Source organism: Chiloscyllium plagiosum, chromosome 6 (genome assembly GCF_004010195.1).
Source record: "Chiloscyllium plagiosum isolate BGI_BamShark_2017 chromosome 6, ASM401019v2, whole genome shotgun sequence".
NCBI lineage: Eukaryota > Metazoa > Chordata > Chondrichthyes > Orectolobiformes > Hemiscylliidae > Chiloscyllium > Chiloscyllium plagiosum.
In genome coordinates, this window is record NC_057715.1 from 21,632,713 (window position 1) to 21,638,772 (window position 6,060).

The following is a 6,060-nucleotide window of genomic DNA, read 5'->3' on the forward strand; positions in this document are numbered from 1 at the left end:
CTTTAACATATGAGCATGACCCAAGGTTCTTCACAGAAATGTTAGCAAAAAAAAAGTCAGTACAGATGACTAAAAGCTTGTCAAAGGGCTACGTTCAAAGACAAGTAGGAGAGGAGATTGCAAGAGAAAGGCAAAAGGGGGAATACCTGATGGACTGTGTCCCTTTTGAAAAAAACGCTATTTATATTCTGGGTTTGCATAAAAGTGCTTTATAAACGGTATTCAACGTAGATGGAGCCAATTAACACAGATAAAGGCCAAATATTGCAAATGCTGGAAATCTGAAACAAGCACAGAGAATCCTGGAGAAACTCAGCAAGCCCGGCAGCTGTCTGGAGAGACAAACAGAGTTAACATTTGAGTCCGGTATGACTCTTCTTCTGAGCTGATCTCCAGTTAGTTTGAGTTTCTGTAATTAATTCAGGTACAATCCAATTAACAGAAGCTTGTTTAAACAGCAAAGATATGAGGCCAAGTCTTGATCTGCACTATGGCTGTCAATCATCCAAAATGAATGCTTCAATTTACAAATTACTTATTATTTTTCAAAAAATTATAAGACTGGGTGAATGAATCTCAAATTTAATGCTAGAGAATTATATATATCACTGATGAAATCATCCACAATAAATGCCAGAGATGTGTACATAATAAGTTGTTTTCCGCAATGTATAAAGTTTGCAATGATCAGCGATTATATTGGTACATGTGATTGCTCAGGATAGAAGGGAGAGAGAAAGCAGCAACATTCCTTAGACAGCAATGAACAGCAACAAAAGTGTGGGTGTAGACAATGCAGTAATTGTGATAAGGAAGTAGATCCTTTCCAACAGTTAACAAAATGGGTATCTAACATGAAAATTTAACATGAATGGTTTCAAAGTTCTAATGTCTGAGATAGCATGCAGTGGGTAAGGTGATTAAGTGTGATTAAAATTTTTGATCTCAGATCAAATAAATGGGTTTAATCCATGCCAGCTGCTAATTTGCTTTTGTCAAATCATAGAAGCAAAGAATGATTACACAACTGAAGGACGCCATCGGCCCATTTTATCCACACAACTCATCTAATTCCGATTCTGTGCTGTTGCCGTGTGATCCTGCATTTTGTTTCTCTCTTCAGGTACTGAACCAAATCCCTTTTGAAAGCCAGAGTTGGGTCAGGCTTCAGTTAAGATGCATTCCAGATCCAACTATTCAGGGTCCAAAAAGATTTTTCTTTATCACCCACTGGCTAAATTGCTCAATCACCTTAACACAGTGCCCTCTGATTCTTGACCCTAATTTCTACATTAACCGACGAGGACCCTAACGCTAATTGCAGTCACTTAGTTCAAATTTGATCAAACATCACTTCCTCCTCCATTCCCTTTACAATAGAACTGTAATAACCATGTGTAATGTCTCAAAGGTCTGCACCTCTATACTGCAGCGAGATCTGAAAAACCTTCCATCCAAACTCAGGTGCCATTCATTGTAAGATAGAATACAAGAGAAAATTCACCAAGTGACTCATGTGACCTTGCCTCCTTCCAGGCTGAATCTCTTTATGAGGTCTAATGTCACTTTTGCATTCAGCAGAACAGCAATAGGCTCTTTGTATCATTATTTCCCCACTTAATTCAACAGTCAAGTGACTTACTGAGCTTCTACCCGATTTAGCAAAAACAATTTTGTTTGAGTTTAAAACCATGTGTTCCTGGTGCCTTACAAGCTTAAGGCTACATTGTTAGGGCAGCGATAGGTCATTGCTGTCTGAGCTGTTGTATCTTCTTTACGAAGGAATGAGTTGTGTGACAGGAAAGTTAGCTGGCCCCAGGTGCTGCATGTGGAAATAAGTTACAAAACCTTTCCAAATATAACATCAAGGTTAGGTTCTCAGTGTATTTCCCTTACAATCCCTGTTTTTTTTAGCCTAATCTAAGCGACACTATGACCTTTGTGTGTAGTTTAAAGGATGGTGGTTAGATTACCTAGATATGTCTTAGCGATTCCGGGGTCTGAATGGGCAATGACTGCCTGGTTCAGTGCTAAATCCTATTGACTTCAGCAATGTTTTACAATTTATTTTCAGTTTTGTAAAGTGAAGGTAGTAGCTTCAATAATGAGATTGATTCATTGAGTATGAGACACTAACACAGTAATGAATGCTACAATGCATCTGATTGTTTAGCACACTGGAAAGTAGCTCTAACCTTTAGTCCTAAAGACTGAAAACACAAACCACTGCTTCTCTATCTATCTTCAATTTTATCCTTTTCAAAAGGAAGAGATTCAGAAAACAAAAATCCATTATTCAGGCCTCCAGACTCTAACTGTTCTGAACACCCTAGAAAGGAATGTGCAGTGGGTTCTGATAAAAGCAGCATCCTTTGCTGAATAGCATTTTGCTTCTTTTTTTTGAAGAAGCCAACATAACCCGAATGGAATTCTTTCAGGCAGCACAGCACTGATAAGCAATTGATTTACTCCAACATGGTTGGAAATGCCTGATTGTAAAACCCGATGGTGTGCTCTCACACTCTTGGGGGGGGTTTATAAAATGTAAGCTTTATGTCCCTTATCGTGAATGAACACAGAACTGTTTAACCACTTGACTACCACAGCTTGTTATGTGTGTGCTTTCTGCCTGATAGCAGATATTAAGAGGGCAAATTTCCAGCAGACATTCTCCCATAGCTCTGCTGGAAGAGATACAGAATTTTCAGAAAATAAAGGTCTGCTGAATATTATAAACTCCTTGAAAATTTGCCCACTTGCTATTTATAAGTTTTTGTCCTACTGCATGGTGCTGATGGAATGGTGCTGTTGGTAACATGATCATGCAGTTATATTTCCATTCCATTTCCCTCTTCCTTGGTTGGTTCATTTATCGGGGAGAAAGTGAGGTCTGCAGATGCTGGAGATCAGAGCTGAAAATGTGTTGCTGGAAAAGCACAGCAGGTCAGGCAGCATCCAAAGAACAGGAGAATCGACGTTTCGGGCATAAGCCCTTCCTGAAGAAGGGCTTATGCCCGAAACGTCGATTCTCCTATTCCTTGGATGCTGCCTGACCTGCTGCGCTTTTCCAGCAACACATTTTCAGCTCTGTTCATTTATCGGTATTCTTATGAATGAGGAATGACCACTTGGATGAGTTACTGGAAGCCAGTGACACTGTACTTCAGCTGAATTCACTTGCTTCAGTCTTTCATTTCTTGCGTCTTTCATGAACACAGGATCTCCAATAATGCTTGACAACCAATAAAATATTTTTGAGGTACAGACCCGGTAAGGCGGGGAAATGTTGCAACTATTTGAACTGAACAGCACTGACCAAAGCTCATTAACCTGAACCATTAACCATCTTTCTCATTTCGCAGATAGTGCCTGACCTGGTGAGATTATGCTGCTTTTTCTTTGTTCCTCCTTTTTGGCAATATTTGGCGTTTGTTTCCGAAAGGATGGAGGCGCTATAAAGTGTGTGAATTATTTAGAATTTTCTTTCCAGTTCAGTTTCTTTCCATTTTCAAACCAATTGAAATGTTCAAATGCTGTGATTCAACCAATGCAAAATCATCACATTTGCAATTATTTCCAGATTGATGATCACTGAGATGATGCTGTTTAATACTTCAATCATTTTGCTTTGAATGATGTCTATTAGCAATTGGTATCAGGCATCACAAGCTGTGTAGCAGTACAAGGTGGTTACTTTCCTGCCCATCACATGTATTAGTGGAGCTGCACAAGCCGAGTACATATTTTGCAACGGAAACTAATAGTAAGCAAAATAGGCCCACTTTAATTTTTCTTGAAAACAGCAGGATGAAATCAGATTTTATCTCATACAGCTACTCAGGATGAGTTACAAATACCTGCAGATTTAACACTGGCATATCATATTCTGCTCTCCATTACACCTAGACCCCATCACACTCTCTCACTGAAACATTGAAATATGTCACCTTGAAATTACTCTGCGCGCATAAATGTTTAATGTAACCATAGGCTGATCTTTAACACATTTATTTTACAAGGGTTAACACTTCCATTGAAAGCGCTGGCAAAGGGTCAACAAAGAATGCTTTATGTGTTCATTTGTTAATCTTCCCACTGAGTGACTCTAAGCTTATGAACTATATTGCATTATTCTCTAATGCTCCTCCCTGCTGAACGAGCCATGACTGCATTATTAACCCTTAATGAGTACACCATCATTCACCAAATGCATTTTCTTAATTGTTTTCACCTCCCCCTGGTGCTATTTGGAGTTGTCAAAACTTTTTTAGAAAGATTGGAATGCAGATAAAACTGCCTGCATCAACTTTACAACAGATATATTGATGGAAACTTCACCGGCCTTGAATGACGTCTGCAGTGGTGAGAGGTCTGGGAGAGTCATGTGAAATGTTGAGCAAGGCCTTTTTCCAGTCAAGAATGTAAAGTTGCATTTCTCAACCAAGTCCCAGATGTCGAGTTGAGATTTTTGCCAATGAGTGGCTAGAGGCTGATTAACAGGATTATTATCACTCTCATTTTTACATAATCTTGCCTCATTAATATGTCATGGCACCTGGAATTGGAGTAATCAGTACTTTGTGTTCTGGGCCATTACTCAGATTTCACTTGTGAGCAGCAGTCAGCCTTTCAAGAGGCAAATGCATCAGTCATTCTCGCAGTGGCAGGAACCCGGGTTTGATTCCAGCCTCGGGCGACTGTCTGTGTGGATTTTTTGCGCTCTCTCCATGTCTGTGTGGATTTCTTTCCAGTGTTCTGGTTTCCTCCCACAGTCCAAAGATGTGCATCTTGGGAGGATTGACCATGATAAATATCTCCTATTGTCCAGAGAAATGTCGGTTAGGTGGATTAGCCGTGGGAAATGCAGGATTATAGGGTAGAAAGTGGGTTTGGGTGGGAGGCTGAATGGGCTGAATGGCCTGCTTCCACACTTCCACTATGAAACAAGAGTAATTCCAGGTGACCTTAAAAGAGGCACTCGCAGACCACAAAGCACAAAGCTAATCTAAAACCTAGGCTGCACAAGGGGATGGAATTGACTTCCTCTCAATTTGAACTGTAAATATAATGTTGAAGTGGGGCTGGGAACAGAAGGATTCAGAACTCATGCAGCACTTACAATGTTGTGTTTCACTGCAGCAAGGCTAGTGGTACTTTCATCGGAATGAGGTCCAATGTCAAAGTGCCATGTTGCATCATCCTTGATCCTCCTTGTCAGAGTGCCCCACATCCCACTCTATTGTGTGGATCAATATGAGATGTTATCATTTGTGAGTGATGCAAATGTTGTCTCCTCATATTATTAAGGACCCATTCTGTTTCTTATGTTTCCTGGTTATTTGGTGATTTCAGTGGATCTTCAAGACCTGCTACTCTGTCAACAGTATTTAAACAAGAAGACGAAAGCAAAATATTGTGAATGATAAAAATCTCCAGAAGTAATGGTAAACTGAAAATACAGATATTAGAATTATTTAGTCAGCAAAGCATTGATTTTGTCTTGTTTAATGACATTATTACTCTTAAGCATAGATCTGGAAATTCAGTAGTGCTACACTTCAATGATAGTGGCAAATGCACAGAAATCACCGTGCAAAACGACTGCCCCTCGGGTAGTGGCTCTCTTCTACCACATTTTCACAGTATAACTACAAAATGCCAAGAACATTTTCTCCAAATCAATAGGAGCAACCATTAATCATACTCTTAAAGCCTTTCTTGTGGTGTACACTACATATATATACAGAACAACCTTGGTAATCCAAACATCAATTATCCGAATTTCGGATTATCCGAACAAGATTGTAAGATCCTTGTACATGCATTTCAATTGTTTATGATCAGGTCAGGTATCCAAACAAAATACTTCCCGCCCATCTTGTTCGGATAATCAAGGTTGATCTGTATAATACATATATATGGATTAGAGTGGTGCTGGAAAAGCACAGCAGTTCAGGCAGCATCCGAGGAGCAGGAAAATCAACGTTTCGGGCAAAAGCCCTTCATCAGGAATAGAGGCAGAGAGCCTGAAGGGTGGAGAGATAAATGAGAGGGGGGTGG

The 6,060-nt window shown here is 39.8% G+C and overlaps 1 protein-coding gene across 9 annotated transcripts in view; it reads right to left on the reverse strand.

The window, feature by feature from the left end:
* LOC122550511 (protocadherin-9) overlaps positions 1 to 6,060 on the reverse strand; it is a 700,876-nt gene that overhangs the window by 276,391 nt on the left and 418,425 nt on the right. The window lies entirely within an intron of this gene.